Genomic DNA, 22091 nt, shown 5'->3' on the forward strand with positions numbered 1-22091 from the left:
AATTGGAAAACTTAACATAGTGAATTGTCAAATCTCCTCAAATTGACACACCAATTTAATGTAATTCCTATCATAATTCAAGCAAGATTTTTTGTTGACATAGAGGTGATTATTCCAAAATTTATATGGAACTACAAAGGCACTAGAATAGCTAAAATAATTTTGAAAGAGAAGAATAAAGCTGGAGAAAGCGCTTTTCAAATTTTCAAGATTTATCAAAGAAGTACACTAACCAAAACTGTGTGGTATTGATGGAGTATAATGGAACAAAGATCAATGAAACTGAATAGAGAATTTAAAAGTAGGTTTTCACAAATATGGCCAACTAATTTTTGATGAAGGTAAAAAGAATTCAATGGAGGAAGAATAGTCTTTGCAATAAATGGTGCTGGAGCAATTGAACATCTATAGGTTAAAAACTAAACCTTGATTTAAACCTTATAACCACTATAATTAACTTAAAATGGATCATAAATTTAAATATTAATTATAAAACTACAAATCTTTTAAAAGGTAATGTAGGAAAAATCTTCAAGATTTACAGCATGGTGAAGCATTCTTAGACATGACACCAAATGCATGATCCATAAAAGAGAAAATAGTTTGACTTTATCAAAATCAAAATTATCTTTTCGGTGAAAGATCTTGTAAAGAAGATAAAAAGGAAAGCTACAGACTGGGTGAAAATGTGTGAAAGCCACGTATTTGACAAAGGCAATCATATCAAGAATATATTAGGAACTCTCAAAACACAATGGCAAAAAAAAAAAAAAAACAACAAACAAGCAACCCAGGGAGAAAATGGGCAAGAAATATGAAGGTATCTGTCATTGAAGGGAGTATAAGGATGGCAGATAAGCATATGAAAAGATGATCTGCATCTTTAGAACATCTTCTGAACAATCGCCATTAGACAAATGCAAACCAAGACCATGATATTATTACACACCTATTAAAACACATAAAATTAAAAAGGGTGATAATACCAAGTGCTGATAAGGATATAGAGAAACAGAATGTTTCCTACATGGCTGGTAGGAATGTAAAATGATGCAGTGACTCCAGATAAAAAAAAATGGCTTTTTAAAAATAACACCAAACATGCAATTACCATTTGACTCAGCAGTTGCACTCATGAGTATTTATTCTTGAGAAAGGAAAACTTATTTTGGCACAAAAATCTGAACAAGATTGTCCACAGCAGCTTTTTCTGTAATAGTCCAAACTGAGAAACAGCTCAAAAGTCCTTCACTTTAGTCTGTAATAGCCCAAACTAAGAAACATCCCCAATGTCCTTTGATTACATTAAAAATAAATGAGAAATCTGAATGGTTAAACAAAATGTGGTATTTTGTTTACCATAGTTTACCAAGCATACCATGAAATACTACTTAGGAATACAAAGGTGAAATAATTATGTATACATGCATCAACTTGGACAGATCTCAGGGGCCTTATGCTGAGGTTAAAAAGTAAATCTCAAAAGTCACACACTATATAATTCTATGTATATAACATTCTCACAATGACAAAATTATGGATATGGGAAACATTAGTTGTTGCCAGGGTTTAGAGACAGTGTATGTTGGTGGGTTGGGTGAGGGAATGTGACTATTAAAAAGCAGCATAGAAAGATCTCTGTGGTGATGGAATAGTTCTCTATCTTAACTGCAGTGATGATTGCACATATTGACGTGATAAAGTAGCAGAACTATATACATACATGGTAGATATGTCAGATCCTGTGTTTGGCGTTGTACCATAATATGTAAGAATGTAAGCACTGGGAAAAATCATTGAATGAAAGGTACATAGGATCACTCTATAGTAAGTTTTCAACTTCCTGTGAATTTGTAATTATTTCAAAACAAAAAGCCTAAAACAGGTGCTATTGGCTCATGAACAGTAGGATGGATTCATCACATGTTCTAATGCAGGATATACATTTTCCCTCTGCTTACAGACAATGTATCATGGATGTATGGATTTGTGAGCTCATTGTGACTTGATCTAAATGGGCTTCGACCTTCACACTTCAGTGCTTCAGAGCTGTGGCCAGATGCCCATTCAGATTACCCAGCCTTTGGATCTACCCAGAAGATACCCACCCGCAAGAGCAGAACTGCTGTCAACTAATAACTCCAGACTTCCTGGAGCCGCTGTGTATTCCATCACCTTTTGGTTTCAGCTGGGGTACAACTCAGATTTCTCATTTATCTTTAATGTAATGCATAGTTATTGAGCACCGACTGGGCCAAGCACTGTCAAGGCCCCAAATGCCCAATGGCCCCTTGCAGATGGAATAAGTAGATTAATGTGGGATCTTGACTCTGACTCTCTTCTGTCTCAGATTTGATATTTTCCTATTTTACTGGAATTTGGCCAGACTCTAACCAGTGTCTCCTAAAACAAAACACAATAAAATAAATGAGTTAACTGAATCTGCTCAAAGATCTAAAATAAGCCAAAACTCCAAAGATGTTGGTGTAGATTGAGTGCAGGTAACATTCCTCATGAAAGATAAAATAAAACCACAAAAATGTGCATATCTTTTGACCTAATAAATGTTCATAAAAATCTTTCCTATGGAAACACTTCAAAATATGGGATCAAGGTATATGCAAGATGTTCATTATTAGCATTAAAATGTAACATGCAAACTACCTCCAAAGAGAACTCGCTTTAGGCTGTTCTTGCATTGTTATAAAGAAATACATGAGGCCAGGTGCAGAGGCACATGCCTATAATCCCAGCACTTTGAGAGGCCAAGGAGGGTGGATCACATGAGGCTAGGAGTTCAAGACCAGCTTAGTCAACATGATGAAACCTCATCTCTACAAAAAAATACAAAAATTAGACGGGTGTGGTGGTGAATACCTGTAATCCCAGCTCCTCGGGTGGCTGAAGCACGAGAATCGCTTGAACCCAGGAGGCAGAGGTTGCAGTGAGCCAAGATCATGCCAGGCACTCCAGCCTGGGTGACAGAGCCAAACTGTCGCAAACAAAAAAATTCAGTAAAATTTTGAATTATTATCTTACCCAACTGACATAAAACTCATCTAGTAACAAATGTGTTATTTTTAATGTAAAAGAAAAATTGAAAATTATTATTATAGGTTGTATCAAAACAGGAATACGATGTATGTAAAATGCCTTCCAGGTTAATGTATCTGTCAGAGAGTCTGTTGCATGAATAAACAGAAAGTTAACAAAACAAGACTGTTCAAAACTAGCTAATAAAAAATCATGTTATTTTCTTTTAAAATGTAAACCTAAATTTATAGATAATGATATTGCTTGGCTTACAGTATAAGCTGAGTAAAAAGGTCAAACTGAGAGACAAGTTATGAACTGCACAGTTTGTAGATTCCTCTCCATCCCTGATTCTGTCACTCTGTTTGAGCTCTCACCAACTCTTGCCTGGACGCTGGAAATGGCCTTTACAGGGGTCTCATAACCTCTGCGCTCAGCCATTCAAAGGCAACACGGACAGCGAATCCATTCACGTGGCTGATCTAAAATGCAATTCTGATCACTGCTCAATCGCAGCAGTGGTGCGTCGAGACTTGCTGAAACGACATGCTCTTTTCCAGGGCCCTGAGATCCTTCAGAATCTGCGTCTCCCGCGTCCCTGAGACATTTCTTGCTCCTGCCTGTGCCTAGCATGCATGTCATGTCACAACAGGGCCGTGCTTGGAGCTGTCCACACTCCATGCGTCCTCTACTTTTTATTTCACTCAAAGACTCTCCAGCTGGAATGCGCTTCGCCTGCCTGCCTCTCAGCCTCGGTCACAACCTCACAAAGCTCCCTGCCCTTCCCTACCAGGCAGGTTAACCACTCTTCTCGGATATCACCTGGAGAGTGTCATGTGGCTCTCCCCTTGTTTCCACATTACTTTACACTTTACAACTCTCTGGCCTCCTGTCCTTGAGGGCGGGGATTAAAATTCCACGTTTTAAAACTCTTTGGCCAGTGCGTGGTGTCTGGTCATAATTTTTAAAAAATGGTTTGAATAAACAAAGCAATGATACACAATGAATGAGTGAGCTGGCTACACACAGGTGCTAGAACTTTTTCACCTGTCTTTATTTATTTCCAAATGGTATGAGTCTGTTAAGATGCACCTCAGGTTGTCTATGCTCCCCAAGACTTTCTTAGACTCTCTTGGTCCACAGACGTGTAGCCCTTCTTTTCTGAATTGAGTTCCCACTTTGAGACTAGGCCACTTCAGCATCTTTCTGCAGAGCCAACTCGTACTTTCGGAATTGTATGAGCCAGTTCTTAAATGAGTGGGAGCTTAAAATTAGCCATGGTAAGAATATTGACACCATGGAAATTGGCAAACCCTACAAATGAGGGGTTTCGTTGTTGTTTTCGGAGAGCCAGCTGTGAAAGCTACAGTCACAGCACTCTGCATTTGTGTGTGTGTGTGCGTGTACACACAGACATCTATAATTTTACTTTATGTGTATTTTCCTACCCTAACAATATTGTAAGTCCTACATGACAGGGAGCCTATATTTTCTGTTTATATAAATAAAAATTATGTATTTACTTATTTATGGAACCTATCTCATCTACTCTGAAAATGTGTTGTTTGGATAAAATATGGACTTCAGAAATCTAAATGTCAAATAAAAACAAAAATAACGTGAGAGGAAGAGAAAAGCCACATAATGAACATCCAGATTCAGATAACTACTGTGACTAAGGATTAAACATTTGCTCTGAGCTTCATAGCAGCCAAAAGAAAAACTGGCATTTTTCATTTTACTTTATTATCTGTTACTAAACAGTGACTAAAAGAATAATGTACATTGACATTGAACAAAAGCATAATAAAAAGTGATTTTTAATTATGTCCTGGCCATGTATGCCATTTTATATATTAATTTTACTCAGTTTCACAAACACAGAGATAATTCTTATTATCGTTTTTGGACAAAGAAGGCACGGACGTTTGCACGGTAAGTGCCTAGTCAAGTTCATGCACAGCTAGTCAAAGAGGAAGTACCCATGGGCATGGGATCCAAGACAGTGATCCATTGTTCCCAGCCATGTTATACTACCTTTCTTGGTTACAACGGAGATGCCTATCATGAAACTATATAAAACAGACAGATATGTATTCTATATGGTAATTATTTACAAAAATATTCTAAAAAAAGTAGCCATCATGAGTTTCAGAGGTAACTCAGGGATGATAGTTTACTGAGGCTCACTAATAAGGTCTGTGTGTTATCCAAGGGTTTAGCCTAATAAGAAGACAGGATTTCGAAGCTCTGGACACAGGCATCCATGGGTCACATCTGACACTAACTTCCTCAAGTGCTAATTGCTCAGCTGGCTTTCAACACCTAATGAGAGACAGTTCAAAGTTAAAACTCAGATTGCCACTTGAAGGTCAGTCCATAAGTTTGGGTTAAAGAACAAAACAAAAATTGTTTATGTACGGGTGGAATTTACTCATAGTAAGACGTTTCCAGTGTGATGAATGATTTGAACGATTTGTTTCGAGCATGTTACTACTTATCTGTGTAACATAAATAGTGGGATGTCCCAGGCTTCCAGCCTCAGGACTTTGTGCTGGCTCCTCAGAGCTACTGCCCACGTGAGTAACAGACACCTGCATGCAGATACCTAGAAGCAGATATCCACATGCAGCTGCCCACATGCTAATGTCCACGGGCAGATACCCACATGCAGATACCCACACGCAGATACCCACATGCAGATACCCACATGCAGAATGCAGATGCCCACATGCAGATACTCACATGCAGATGCCCACATGCAGATACCCACACGCAGATACCCACATGCTAATGTCCACAAGCAGATACCCACATGCAGATATGCACATGCAGCTGCCCACATGCTAATGTCCACATGCAGATACCCATGTGCAGAATGCAGATGCCCACATGCAGATACCCACATGCAGATGCCCACATGCAGAATGAAGATATCCACATGTAGCTGTCCATATGCAAATGCCTACATGCAGATACCCACGTGCAGATGCCCACATACAGACACCTACACACAGATGCCCACGTGCAGATACCTACATGCAGATACTCACATGCAGAATACAGATGCCCACATGCAGATGCCCACACACGGATACCCACGTGCAGATACCCACATGCAGATACACACTCGCAGATGCCCACACGCAGATGCCCACATACAGAAACTTACATACAGAAACCTACATACAGAAACCTACATGCAGTCAACATGAACACTAAGTTCCTCCTGTTTATCTGGCCCTAAACAAGATGTGGCACAAACAAGATTCAGTTTCTGTTCTTTAGGACTCAAGTTTCATCAGAGAGAAAGAACCACAAAAATACAAGTGGCAGTGTCATTTCTAAGGGCTCTGGAAGGGACATATTCAGGATTCTTTGCCAGCACATGGTGGGAAGGGCCTGACTTTCGTGGGGATGGAGGAAGGGCAGTGTTGTACGGGGATCATGGAAAGCGCTGGTGAGATTTCAGCGACAATGAATCCAAAGACTAACTTGTACATGTTTAGCATTTTTCTGGATATACATATTCTTCTCGTGATTGTAAGAATGTGAACTGGATAAAGCAATTTGCACAACAGTAAACCTAATTCATATGATAAAAAATAAAAAGTGATGTGTGAGTTAAAAACCTGCAAATAAAGAGTGGGCACTCTGTGTAGATTATTGGATCCCAGAAGCATTCAGTGGGAACTTGCTGGAGGAGATAGTATTTCAATCGGGTCTAAAGAACAGAAAAAAACCCAGATCGGAACATCCATGAAATACAAAATTCAAGGTAATGTTTTGCCCTAAAATAGGCTGGAAACATGAATAAGCTTGATGAATAAATGTGGAAAGATGAATAAATGTGGAAAGATAAATAAATGTGGAAAGATGAATAAATGTGGAATTAAGAAATAAACATCAATGCAAAGGCTGGTGATGGGGATAATAAGCACAATGTTTCCAAAATGTTCCATGCTAAGGATGTCAAGAATACCTGTTGGCTGGCCACACACCTTGAAGTCAGTAAGTCATGTGCACTTCGTGGTTTATACTCTCTGTTACCAACACCAAATCTCCTGTCTCCAGTATTCAGTGATAGAAATTCTTTTTCTTCTTAAGAATCCCATGTATCTTATTATTATGTACATAGAGTTATTTGGCAACTGGTTGCTTCCTCTGAAACTCCTGAGCTCAAGGATTATGCTGGAGCAGCCTCAGAGCCCAGCACAGTGCCTGGCCTGTAGCAGGCACTTGGTCGATTTTGTGTTTTGAATGCTTTAGACTGTTTCTTGTTAAGTTTGTTAAAATTTACAAAATTACTTGCAGACACTCTTCACCCCACTTGGGCATCCTTAATGAGCCACTCCGGATGATAGAATGTGGCCCAGAACCACACATGGATGCTATTTGACTGAATTAAGTGAGCGTAGGAGAGAAGCCCCTTGTACAAGGAGTGATGGGACCAGCTGGCTCACGACGGCAAGTGCGAGCCATCCATGAAGAACTCCCTTGAGTGACAAACACTCTCTTCTCTCCTGCTCATCACAGCAGGTGTGGAGAGACCTGACATGGCAGAGCCAGGGGTTCTGCCTCCAGAGGTTGTAGGAGAAGGGGGACTGCTGCTGTTTTTGGAGCACAGACCATAAATTACTCACTGATTGAGAGCATGAGGCTCCTCCTTCCCAAGTCTTTCTTCCACGTCACTCACACCTGGATGCCACCATGCCCGGATGCACTCTCCATGCACTTTTCTTGCCCCCCTTGCTCCTGGAATTTGCCAGGATGTGTTGGCATCAGGCCTGCCTTTAGGCATCCTGAGTAGAGCCACGGAAGACCTAAATTAGCTGGGATGGGTCCATTTGACAATCACCCAGGCCAAACTGACACCTGCAATCTGAGTCACTGCATTTTAACTGTTTATTAAGTGGTGACAGTGACAGCTAGATAGTTTAGAGGAAGGGCCCCTTCCCAGTGTGTTCCGGGAGTGCACTGCTCTAGAGAGAAGGCAGAGGCATGATACTATGGGCGGTGCTGACGGTGGAGGGGCTGCTGTTATTGTAGACCACAGGATGAACACACAACTGAATCTCTCTGCTCTTTTGTCTTGTGGAAAAATGGTTTGTTAGAAGTCACTCTAAAAAGTAGCCCTCTCCTCTGTATCCCTAGCTTTGGGCAGCTTTTCGTGAGTGTTGTTTTGGGGAGCATGGAGAGCTCATTTGGCAGTAGGAAAACGCCTTCCTGAATCTGACAGGCACCATGTTTCCATTGAAAAGCCACAACGTGCGTGGCCCTGACACCTCAGAAAAGAGGACAGGCTTCGATGGGAATCTGATCTGCTTTGAAGAGGCCAGGAAGCCTTTCCTGCTTACCAGGAAATGCCCACATTCTGAGCACACCATCTTTCCACCTGGCTCGTTGATTAGCTGCAATATGGGTCTGATATGTATTTTACAAGTGAGATGCATTGATGGGTGGGGTTAAGTATCCCTGGCCAGGAAAGAATGAGAACACACAGCAGTGGACTCTCTAGGGTGGCCACTTTGTTGGGGGCAGCACTGACAAACACAGGAGGACACACGCACAAAGATGGGCTTGGCTTTTTCTCACAATTTTGCCTCAAGTCAGACTTGTTTGCCTCCTAGGAACTGTTTGCTAGAATAAGAGTGTGAATGTCAGGAAAATACATGTGCCCCCACACACTTCTGTAGAGCACATATGTTGCCAGCTACAGTAAACAAAAGTGCCTTATGCAAGCAGGACTCATGCAAGAAAAAAAAAAAAAGGCTGGGGCAAGTGTGGAAGGATTTAGACTCGAGTCCTGAATTCAAGACCCAAGTCCTTCACTTTGTGCCCTGTGATTATCCTGGATACAAATCTCTTGGCTCATCTGGGCCTAAGTTTTGTTTTGTTTTATTTCATGCATAAAATGAGGAGACTGATAACAATCCCTACCTTGGAGGATGGTTTTAAAGATCAAGGAGCTAATGCAGGGGATCTCAACCTCAATGCTACTGACACTTTGAGCTGAATAGTTGCTGTGGAGGTGTGCCTGGGCACGGCAGGGGTCCCTGGCCTTTCCCCACCAGATGCTAATAGAACTCCCTCCTTCCCTAGTTATAGCAGCCAAAGATGTCTCCAGACTTCGCCAAATGTCCCCTGGAAGAGCAAAATTGGCCCCAGTTGAAAACCACTGATTAAATGTATATACAATTATTTGAAAGTGGAGAGAACTCTCTACACATTTGTTAGGCATGGAGATAAAAATAACAATGAGGAGGTGACAACATTTACATATTCTAAGTGGGTATAGTGGAAGTCGGGCATAAACTGATGCCCAATGTCAAGTGGATGGGATAGGAAATCAGATTAATTCAGCCTGATATATTATGGCTTGATACTACTGTGAAAATGCCATATTTAATTAAACAAATTCTGTTTCTTTCTTCCTAGTAAAGGGGAGGGGAAAAAAGAAAATGAGTAACACATTAAATTGCAGGATATTAATTATACAGAGCTACATATTAACTGTTATGCATCCTAAGGAGCTAATTTTCTTCACACTGTTATTATTATTTGTTACTTGTATAGCACCGTTGATGTAAACAGACTGTTTTAGAAATACGCCCATAAAGTTCACTGCTGTTCCGTGAGTGTGCTGTATAATTATGCATTTACCTTCTAGTAAGCAAGTGAGAAGCACAGCTCACTCACGGCAAAAACCCATTGCAGTCGCGTTGATCTGACTTTCTAAAAATCTCTGAGTAGCAGCTACAACATGTTGTGCTGGAAACAGAATTGATATCATCTGAATAAACAAGAGTCTTGAGAAGAAATCTATTTTTGTTATATATATTTTTTTACATTAAAGAAAAGGGCCAGTCTTTCTCAGAAAGAGTTTCACACCGGGGGTATTTTTCAGAGGAGGGGTATTTTTTGGTTTTCTGTTTTCTCTTCTGTGGGGCTGATCCATCCCTGTCAAGTCTGCAAAGTGTGTTGTGCGTGGGTGGAAAGGCAAACCACACAGAACGTGCTCTTTGCCATAGTCAGGTCACCTTCAATACCACATGACGAGTTTCTTAAGAAGGGGAAAAAATGTAACAAAAAGAAAACACACAGACACAAATGATTGAAAAACCAATATGAATTATATGCCAAAAGGTGGCTTCACTTTTTCAGCTCAGATCACCAATGTCAGCAAAACCCTTTCCCACCGTGTGTCAGCCGTGGACAGGTGGAAGATGGAGGGTGGCATGCAGGCCTCTCTGTCATGGAGCAGCTGGGCTGGTGCTGATGAAATCACCATTGATCCACCCCGTAGTATTGACTGTAGATGATTTCTAGCTTAGACACATTTGTAGGCAATCTTTTGGGGAATGGAGTGTAATCACTGTATTGGTCAAAAATATTCACACTTCTTGTTTTTTTTTTTTTTTCTTTTTATTCTGCACTTGGCTTGGAGCAATGAACACCTAAGATTCCGGATACATTTCTTTAAAAAGGATACATTGCTTGTATGGCTCAAACAGAACTCCTCATAACAAACAATCTTTCAGTTTCATGAGTAGGGTTGTGGTCCTCAATTTTGACAAGAATGGCAGCCTCACTACTTATTTATTAAAGAAAATGGCTCCAAAATGGCAACTACACATCTCTTGGGCTCCAGAGTCCAGGATGTTATGTAGCTGGTGAACTTCTCAGGTGGATAAACTTATAAGGCTTGAAAAATCTGTTGACTGGTTCCCTTGCAAATTCCAAGAAGTAGATGTATACAGTGATGGGTATTTATCTTTAGGGAAAAAATAAAGTTTGAAAATAAGAAAAAACAATATTTGAATAAATAATTTCTCATCACACAAATTTTTTTAAAATATCTGTCTTTTCTCCTCACCAAAGATGATGGTTATGGGTGTTTTAGCCTGGAGAAAAACAAAAAAATCTTTGTCCAAATACATATAAACCTATAAAAGTACGTTTAAATTTCTCTACATATTAAGGATTTTACCTAGTTCTCCAATTAACAATTGGATGATTTTATACATTTTTCAATTCAATCTATTTGTCAGATGTGCTGTATTCTTAACAGGAATGGTCAGTAATTCTCCACCAAGGAGGAAGTCCGATGTGGGGAGGGGTGTGGAGCTGCCATGAGAGAGCAGGTGTTTCTCTGCCCCTCCCCTTAGATGGTGAGGGAGGAGAACCACTGATACAGGAGAAGTCCTGGGGTGCTGTGATCATTGTTATTCTCTAAGGCAGACATTTCATTCAGAGATGAGACTTCAAGGGTGAATTTCCAACACTTGGAACAAATACTTCATGAATTTACCAAAAGCCTGATTACCTCAGATGTAAGTTGAGATGATTTAACACACAGTATTTCAAGAAGTTTATTTTTAGGAAGATAATGGAAAACAAAGTTTATCCAAGCACTATGAGACAATAACTTAGATGAGACATAGAAACGCATTCCAAAAGAGCAAATTTAAATAGAAAGGAAGGCTAGTGCCTAGCTGGTAGTTTTATGCCTCATTCTGTGAAAGCAGAGATACAAGTCAGGTTACATGGGAGCCATGGAAAGCTTTCTTTGCTGCTCACCCCTGCCCTTACCTGTGAGCACACGGTATGTGTGTGAGTGCTCTGTCCCAGGCCTGATTCTTACCCTTTGGGGCTCGTGATGCAGCCAGCTCTCCGTGAAGTCCATCTCACATCTCAGTACCCAAGATCAGGCCTCTTTAGAAAATAAAATTTATGTAGGAAATAAACTGTGCTTTTACGTTGTTACAAAACAATAGAAGCGGGACCTTCACCTGCCTTCCCTGTTCTCAGCAGTTTGAGATGACATGTGGGTGCTCACTGTCACCTCTTAGAATCACATGTTACGCCTTTTCCAGGATAGTCCCCAGTGAAAACCTCCCAGACTGTGGAGGGAGCATTTGAGAGCACCACGAGGGCGATGAGACTCAGGTAACGGCAGGGACTAAGGTGAAGTCTCCTAGGGAGGAGACCCAGCAGGGGTGCCTGATCCAGACCGGGGGATCTGGAGTACAGGCTTTTGTCATGAAGAAAGCAATTTTAATCAGGAAACAGCTAGTTTGGTGAGAGTGAATTGGGGAGGCAGAGAGTTCTGGGCAGATAGAACTGTAGGTGATAGATTTGGAAGCCAGAGACCCTGGAACATTCTAGGAGCTTGAAAAAATTTCTGTGTGGGTCCAGTTAGAGTAAGGGGTGGTCGCGAGGTGGGACCCAGCATGCTTAGGCGGGGAGATGCTGTTAATGGAAGGCTCTATTAATGACGGGTGGGGCCAGAGGATTATGAAGGAGTCAATACTAACTTCTAAGGACCTTGCAATACCCATGCAAATTTGCATTTTATTCCTGGGGGGATTCCTGTAGAGAAAAGAAAGATCGGCCTGGCACGGTGGCTCACGTCTGTAATCCCAACACTTTGGGAGGCTGAGGGGGGCGGATCAGGAAGTTAGGAGATCGAAGCCATCCTGGCTGACACAGTGAAACTCCGTCTCCACTAAAAAAAAAATACAAAAAATTAGCCGGGCGTGGTGGCGGGCGCCTGTAGTCCCAGCTACTCGGGAGGCGAAAGCAGGAGAATGGCGAGAATCTGGGAGGAGGAGCTTGCAGTGAGCCGAGATCGCGTCACTGCACACCAGCCTGGGGGACAGAACGAGACCCTGTCTCAGTAAATAAATAAATAAATAAATAAATAAATAAATAAATAAATAAATAGATAAAAGAGGAAAGATCCAGGAGAGAAAAAATGGAATCCTGTCCGATGAAGGGTACCTTTGCCTCAACAGTGAGCCCTGGGCAGGTAGTTTGTCCCATGACTTCTCTTTAGAGGCCCAGATGCTGTTTTATGCTGGGCAGACAAATAGGTTTAATGGAGGGATTTTAATTAATAAACCTAATAAATGAAAAGACAACATTAAAAAGAAGAAAAATGCTTGGTGGTTTCTGATTTAGGTCTAGAGAGGACATTAATACATCACTACAATTTTTTTTTTCTTTTTAGCCTTATACATATTTTTCCTTATAAAATCTAACTATGTGTCTAAAGTTAGCAGGGAATTATAGAAAGAGAAAAAAAGTTATTCTTCATTCTCTCAGTCTAATTCAACAAATGATTAGGAGTTAATGAATTTTCTTCAAACATTTTCCCCTTAGGAGTGAGTGTCTTACCACATTTGTACTCATATTATATACACAGTTTAAACCCAGTTTTTCATATAACATTATGTCATAGACATTTTTCTTATTATTGGAGTCCATAGCCATCATTTTAAGTAAAAAGATAATAATTCATCAAGAAAATACACTATATCGTATCTATTCTCCTATTCTTAAGTTATGATCACCTTTTTGCTGCATAAAGGATCTATTTTTGTGGGTCTTCCCAAGAGTTTTGAATTATGCTTTTGGGAATTGATTCCAAGACCTGTAATTTCCATTGAATGTGTATCAGTGTACTTATATGTCTTTTTCTTCATATTACCAAAATGTTTTCCAAATGGATTATACCAATCTACACTCAGACTATCTGCTCCAGAGAAAAATAGCCTTCTGGGGAACTTGTGGGGACTTCTCATCCACACTCCATGCTCTACGTTGTATCATCCTTCTTGGCTGTGAAGAGAAGTCTGAGCAAGGCAAATGCTATGGAAGCCCACCAGATGGACACATATATGAATAGAGTTTGCTTCTGGCCACATTTTCACCTTTAGGAATTGTCAGGATGCAGTTCTCTATGGTGTCTCTGCCTCTCAGACTACATTTATCTAGCAGCATTAGAAGCTAGTGTCTCCCTTAAGGGCAAAGGGCAGACTTGTTTTGTGATCAAGATAATAAGGATAGTGTCTCCTTCAGAAACAAAGTTTGGGCAGGTTTGCTAGCAGCCCCATTAAGGTTAGGGGTTTGGCACCCCATGTTCCTCAGCTGTGATGCAGACCCCATTGTACATGGCAATCACCTGGGCCTACCTTGGGGACATATGGAACAGATGCAACAAGAAGCTCATGCTGCCTGTTGTGCTGTGACTAATAGGCTGTCTAGATCCATTCCCCACCCGTGGAATCTACAGAAGCGTGGCTAGCCAGCCCAGAAGCTGCAGTGGCTGCTGCTCCTAAGGGATTCCTTAACCATGAGATGACAGGTTGTGGAAGTATGGACCGACAATGTCTGGGCAGAAGAGGCTGCAACCAAGGGCAGAAATGTGCCTGGCTTCTGGTACAAACTACAGCACCTATTATTTATTGTGTTAATTTTCTGAGGGCCTATGTAGCAACTACTATTGTTTTCTTGTAGAAGACCTGAGATCCAGGAGTCAGATACACTCAGATGCAACTGCCGGTTTCAGTGCTTACTCCTTCCATGACCCTGAGCATGGTACTCTCTATGCCTCAGTTCCCATGTATGAAACAGAAATTGTAAGAGAATCTCACAAATTTGTTTAATGAGATGATATAGTGAAGTTCATGGCATTGTGAACTGGCTCATAGCATATACTGAAAATATGTTACCTAGTACTTCTTTGCTGCTTGATTATAAGATTTGAGCAGCTTTTCATTCTCCAAAGACCAGATAATTTGGTATACAGAAAAATCTTAATTGGTAATCAAACCCAGCCTTATAATTTTACTGATTGAAAAAAGGAACGCAGTGACTTGCCTTCTGCTAAAATGGACACCAAGTTAGTACTGGGCAGTATTAGCATACATACCTCCTCAGTATCAGCTCAACTCCCTCTCTACTAGAACTTCAATTCACCATGTAGTAATCGAGACAGAGTGAAGTGTTCTATAGATAGGAAGTAAAGAGAGACAAGATGGAATTAAGTTTAAAAACACATAGAGAAGCTAAGGATTGCCACAGGACCACTCTTAAAACTAGACAGACAGAGGCTGGGTGCGGTGGCTCACACCTGTAATCCTAGCACTTTGGGAAGCAAAGGCGGGCAGATCACTTGAGGTCAGGGGCTCAAGACCAGCCTTGCCAACATGGAGAAGCCCCTTCTCTACTAAAAATAAAAAAAATAGCCAGGTGTGGTGGCATGCACCTGTAGTCCCCACTACTTGGGAGGTTGAGGAAGGAGAATCACTTGAACCTAGGGGGCAGAGGTTGCAGTGAGCTGAGATCGAGCCACCGCACTCCAGCCTGGGTGACAGACAGACGGAGACTCTGTCTTAAAAAAAATAAAAATAGACAGGAAGCAATTTGAAGTATTATTGAGATAATATTTCTGATAGAAAAAAAGGCTTCAAATTCTATGGACTAAGAGTAAAATAGCTTATTTAGAAAGGTGGTTCTCAGCTTCTCATTCTGAGACAATTCACTTTTGCTATTACAGGTAAAACTAAATTTGAATGTTGCCTACTAAAATCACATAACATGAAAAGTTGCAATAGGATAGAAGACATACACAAAAGCAGAAACATGTTATTAAAAGAAGATATGCAAACTCAAAAGTAAAATAGCATAAATTCATAAATGTTGCGTAGAACACATCTCAAAACTGTCTCTACCCACAGTTGCATTGTTGTACAAGTCATAAATTATTTCCTAAGCTAATGATTAGGAAAGCCTTATGCAAGCTATAAATCCATCAAAACATGTAAATTAATATAATAATGTAAAGTAATATGATTAATATTATAAATAATACTGCATAAGCATTTTCTTAGGCTAGAATATGCTCTGGTAATAACACCTATGTCTTAGAAGGTTGATGCAATAATGGTTTGCGTTTCTTAATCATGAAAATTCCACTGCAGTTCTTGGCAATTTTTCAGGGTAGCCCTCCACGTAGTAATTCAATGATTCTTATCGCTCTGATCTAGTGCATCTACCACTTCAATGTGAGACATCTTTGATCACCATGACAGGGGAAGACAGCTTGAAGTTTGCAGCCGATCTTGTATATGTTGGCCCCAAATAAGCATACTTTGCTTACATCCACAGCCTAGGGCAACAGTTAACTAGTCAAGGAGAGTGGGAAATACGACAGACAAACTGAGTGCTTGGGGGATCCCCATTCTCATGAATAAAATTGTTAAATTATTGTCTGTGGATGATTTTTTTTTCTAAGAAAGCACCTAACTGCGCAATGAATTTGGAAAGAGATTCGTGCAAACATTCCTTAAAATTCAGATGAAAAGTGGTGCTTGGTGTGATAAAGGCTTAATTACCAACAAAATTCAAATCTCCAAAACACGTCATTTCATAGAATTAATAAGCAAGGTTTTTACTCTGTTGTGAAAGTTAGTGTGGTTTTAAAAATGAGGGCTTATAAACTGGTTAAATAAAACATAAAACATTCTTCTATCAAAACACTATACAAACTCTAAGAATAATGCAATAGAGCTGTATGGGCTGATATGGTAAAAGCAATGCGCAGCAAAATATGGGAAGAGTGTGATTCCATTTCTGTGCATGCATTCCTGTGTACACACATGCATGCTTGGTCTTCATTTTCCAGGATCTCTTGCAGTTAGGTGTGCCCATGTAACAGAGTTCTAGCCCATAAACTATGAGCAAAACAGCTGTATACTGTTTTACAGGTTCCAGCTTGGCCCGTAAGCTCTGCTCTAGCCATCTTCCACGAGTTTCTCTTCTACCTGGGCTTCTACTCAATATGAAAAAAGCTGGGCCAGGCACAGTGGCTCATGCCTGGAATCCCAGCACTTTGGGAGGCCAAGGAGGATCACAAGTTCAGGAGATCGAGACCATCCTGGCTAACACGGTGAAACCCCATCTCTACTAAAAATACAAAAATTAGCTGGACATGGTGGTATGTGCCTGTGGTCCCAGAGGCTGAGGCAGAAGAATCGCTTGAACCCGCAAGGCGAAGGTTGCAGTGAGCAGAGATCGCACCACTGCACTCCAGCCTGGGCAACAGAGCGAGACTCCATCTCAAGAAAAAAAAAAAATAGGAAGAAAAGAAAAGAAAAAAACTGCACCTTGCATCCCTGCTTGGAAGAGGGATGCCCACCAACAGGAACACCTCTTTTATACTTTATGTGAGTAAGAAATTAAGCTCTAGTACCCTTCAGCCTTTATGCATATTAAAGTTTCCCTGTTCTACAGCTATCTTACTTGGACTAAAAGAAATTAAAGTCTGTAGTTGCTCCATGAGGGAGTGAGATGGAGGATAGTGGTGGCACCAAGTGCCCTTTAATTGTTGAATTAAGATTTTCAAAAATCAAAGATTAAAAAGGAAATAAAACAAAACACTGATCATATTATACACTTGCTTTTTTGCACTTATCTCTTTCTGCTAAATATTTAATATTGAAGAGAAAACAAAGGAAATCATTTAGTTGACACGCACGTGTGTCAATTATATAACCAATATTTTAACTTAAGCACTTGGAGCCTCAGCTTCACCACTTGAAGGCAAGGTCTTTTAGCTTGTGACAACTACAGTATTTTTCATAAAATGTCTTTAATTACAGGTTTCACATAGGCATGTGGGGGAATGATCATCAAACTCACAGTCAAACACAGGCATCTTGAGAAAGGAAAAGTTCAGTGCTGATAAACAATATTACTTGAAACAAGGAGAGGTGAAAATGTTAGCTTCCTTTAACTTAGAGACATAGGGCAATTAAAAAATACCATTTTGGGGTTTTGAAAGAGTGTGTTTGTGTGTGTTTTTGTGTGTGTGTGAAATACACATAAAACAGAGACTCTAATGATTACAAAAAAAAAGAAAACTAGAGTATATAAAAACAAACAATGAATGTGAAATGTTTCTTAAAATGCTAATTAAAAAGAAGGAAAAGCAGCTGCCTGACCACAGCATAATGGTGTAAACACACACACACACACACACACAACTTGTAAAATTCCATACTTTCATTCTCTCTGGTGAAATTATATCTGATTTAGAACTCCAAAATTATTCTTATTGTAACAATCTCCTTTGTTTATCATTGCCTATTGAGAAAACTTTTGTCACTTTCAACAAACCAATAAATCCCACTGATGCTGCTGAACCACGACAAGCTGTGTTGAAAGTTTGGCACGAGGAAGTGTCACATTACCTACGCTCCAGTCTGTTGTCAGCTCCTCTCCTCATCAATGGTTGTACAAATAATCCTTTATCCAAAAAGCTTCTATTTCTGGGATAAACCATGAAAGGAGTGCTATGATACATGTATCCCTAGCGCCAATTCTCTTTTGAATATTCTAGATTCCCTCAGCATGTATTCTCAACCATAGTTCTCCTTCAATATTCTTACCTTTAAAAATTTTCACCCTCTTCCCATCTCCTCCTGTTTTTTGACAAGGTGGGTATATGATAGAGCTTTGTATTAGTCTGTTTTCATGCTGCTAATAAAGACATACCCTAGACTAGGTAATTTATAAAGGAAAGAGTTTTTGGTTTTTTGTTTTTTTTTTTGTTTTGTTTGAGACAGAGTCTTGCTCTGTCGCCCAGGCTGGAGTACAGTGGCACAATCTCAGCTCACTGCAAGCTCCGTATAAAGGAAAGAGTTTTAATTGACTCACAGTTCCACATGGCTGGGGAGGCCTCACAATCATGGCAGAAGAGCAAGGTACGTCCTACATGGTGGTAGGCAAGAAGCTTGGGTAGGGGAATTCCCATTTATAAAACCATCAGATCTTGTGAGACTTAATCACTACCATGAGAACAGTATGGGGGAAATTGCCCCATGATTCAATTATCTCCACCTAGCACCACCCTTCCTACATGAGGATTATTACAATTCAAGGTGAGATTTGGGTGGGGACACAGCCAAACCATATCAAGCTTAGAGAATCAGACACTTGGCAAAGAATCTTTATAACCCTAGTAAGACCTACCATGCATTGAAAGCCAACTGTTGAAACAATGAGTAAAGTCCATTGCTTATATTACCTCTGCTCCTTATGTACTAGTGTATGAAATGGGTATCTCTACCTGTTTCTCAGGTAAGGGAGGAAGTTGGGGCTAAGATGGGTCAAATAGGTTGCACCTGGTTTTACACCTAATCAAGATCAGAGCTGGGAGGTAAACCCAGGTCTACTTTAAATACCATTTTCATTCCAGGAGGAAAGATATCCATTCACTTATTTATTTAATCATTCAGAGAGTATTTGGGATCCTACACTGAAGGGTGTTTTGTGATAAATTCAAAGTCAGAATTTCTTTCCAACACTCATTCTGCAGTTAAGATGGGACACAATGATCGAAAACAGGAGAACATGTTATATTTCCCCACGCTTCAGCCCTAGGCACAAAGGTCTTCTTATAGACAGAGCTCCACTGGCTCAAATGACCCATGAACACAGGAAAAGGTATACAGTGCAGTGAGCTAATCCAAGACTGATCTTATATATCCATCCTATGTCTGAACCACTTAATTTTTTTACTCAAATAAATCAACAGAGTGCAGAGTCAGCCTTCTGTGGGCATCTCTAGAGTAATTAGAATAGGTTCTAAAGGCTCTCTTTGTCTAACTTGGTGTGGAGGCATTGCTGACACTTTACCGTGTGATAACGGGCAAGTGACAGCCACACACTCATCAGTTCACACATCCCTCACCTGGTATTTCTAAAGCCGTTGTACTTTTTTCTCCTATTTTTTAAAGAAATGTTTCATCATAAGAAATTTGGCGTGTTCAGCTTTTAAAATTTTTTTCTTATGCATTTGTCCAGAATGAAATCCGTTGACACTATCACATTTGTCCCAGACACAGCTTTTGGACAAAATAGCCTTTACAGATCATTCAGAGGAATATTCATTGAGCAGTAAGTGAATTACAGTCAGTCGAAGCTTGCATAAATTACAGCTTCTGAGTGAAGGAAATAAGAAGAAATACATGATGAAAGCTGAGGCACATCAAGAAGCCCATCACCTAAGATTATTGTATCTCATGACATATTCCCCTAAACATGCTTCTCTTGGCTTCCCCTGTGCCATAACATGTATTCTATGAGAAAATTATAATAATTCTTGATTCCTCATGCTCACCTCCACATTTCACTGGTCAAATAATGTTGAACATTTTAATTCCCAAAATTGCCTTCAATACATCCTTTCAATGCACTATCTCTCAACAGGGCAATTGAATTTTATTCTCCACCTACCCCAACATATGCACACACATTTGTCTCTATTGTCTTTGTGGTCAGCCCTTCACCGTTGTATTGGCAGAAGAATCTTCTACGTGACAAACTAATTGAATCACTGCCTTGGTCAAAGTCCTTTAGTAATTCCAAATTGATCAAAGCATAAAATCCCCAAAAGTGAAAAAATGTCCCCACATTCTGTTCAAATTGTCCTTCTATCCTTATTCCCAGAACGTTAATGTTTTAAAGAAACCAAGCTGCTCGCTCTTTCTAAAGCACATCCTGTCCTTTCACTCGGCTTAACCTAAATGGACCAAACAGAATGCTCTTCTTTCTCTTCCCCACCTGCCTGAATCTGGGACTTTTTTCTGTTTTCTCAGGTTGAGTTAGTTCTGCCCACCTTTGAGTATCAACACTTGACATATGCCAACCACGAATGGTCCTGACACCCTGATGGGAATGACTCTCCTGTTTGCTTCACTCACAAAAAATGAGCTCTTCCATTTAAAGGGCCATTTCACTTTCAGTTGTTATTGAAATATTTCATTAAAAATATTTTTGAATGAATGGATGGATGAATCTTGAAAAAGTTTGATTAAAATATGGTGCCAGCAGTCAGTAGCAGTTATGTTAGTTGGGGAGTGAGTCAGAGTATTGAAGGTCTCTTCCACACAGTCCCTACATAGTGGTCTTCCTGGCCTTGACCAAGCCTCCCATCATCAAGGGGAAATTCTGCCATTTCTTCATCATCATTTTCTTATCTGTAGGCCCTAGTGTCTAATGACATCGGATGAACCAGATGCTTAGTTTCTCCAGTAATGTTTTTGTCCTTTCTTGAACAAAAAGTTGTATAATGTTACTTAATCATATATGATTTTTTTAAAAATTGTATAATATTACTTAATCATATATGATTTTTTTAAAAATCATATAATGTTACTTAATATACATTCTTTGTGATGGGACAAAAATGGCAACTTTATTAGAGGAAGAGTTAATGTAAAAACCAACAATCTATTCTAGTTGCAATCCTCATTCAAAAATTCAAATCAGCTGATAAAATTGACATAAATTTTCAGATGTGAAACAAAGACATCTTCATCCTCTTAGTCTCGAGATAGATATCACTCGCCTGGAAAATTTTCTCTGACTCCTAGATTTGGGAGAAACTCACTGCTATGAATTGTCCCAGCACCCTGTGCTTACCATGCGACTCATAATAGTGGTAGCTATTTATTTCTTGTCATCCTTCCATACCTATCTAGGAACTCCTTGGGAGAGGGACAGGATCTTCCTAACCACTGTATTCCTCATGCCTAGTACAGTGATGGCACCCAGCAGAATTTCAGTAATAGGATTTAATGAAAGAACAAATGACTAGAGTTTGCTGGTAGAAAACAAGGCTAATTTTCAAACTTTCCCTACTGACATGAAGAAGAAGGTATTTTCTTTAGCACCAACATGGTTTTTTTAGCACTCCCCAGCACTAAAGTGGAAATATGACAATGTACAGTTCACAGGAAGTAGATATTTCACACTATGATTAGTCTTTTTGGGTTGTTGACTGAACCAATCTTAGGACTTTAAAAGTCATAGGAATGCTGTAACCCTATAACCATGAGTTCATGGCTGGCTGATTAGGCTCCTGAGACTAGAGCAACAGACACACAATCAAACCTCCTACTCTTGCTGCCTAAATTTTATTTATTATTTTTATTTATTTATTTATTTATTTATTTATTTATATTTTTTGAAACAAGGTCTCGCTCTGTCGCCCAGGCTGGAGTGCAATGGTGTGATCTCGGCTCTCTGCAACCTCTGCCTCCTGGGTTCAAACAAGTCTCCTCTTTTAGCCTCCTGAGTAGCTGGGATTAAAGGTGGCTGCCACCACGCCTGGCTAATTTTTGTATTTTTAGCAGACACGGGGTTTCACCATGTTGGCCAGGCTGGTATTGAACTCCTGACTTCAGGTGATCCACACACCTCACCCT

General features: G+C 40.0%; 1 long non-coding RNA gene across 2 annotated transcripts in view; it reads right to left on the reverse strand.

The window, feature by feature from the left end:
• Positions 1-9811: 9811 nt before the first annotated feature.
• The window catches only part of LOC129397200 (uncharacterized), a 28548-nt gene continuing 16268 nt past the window's right edge, over positions 9812-22091 (reverse strand). For both annotated transcript variants that reach the window (XR_008624435.1, XR_008624436.1), the window contains one exon: positions 9812-14826. This is a non-coding gene — a long non-coding RNA (uncharacterized LOC129397200). The remainder of the gene's footprint in view (positions 14827-22091) is intronic.

This window comes from Pan paniscus, chromosome 12, assembly GCF_029289425.2.
Source record: "Pan paniscus chromosome 12, NHGRI_mPanPan1-v2.0_pri, whole genome shotgun sequence".
NCBI lineage: Eukaryota > Metazoa > Chordata > Mammalia > Primates > Hominidae > Pan > Pan paniscus.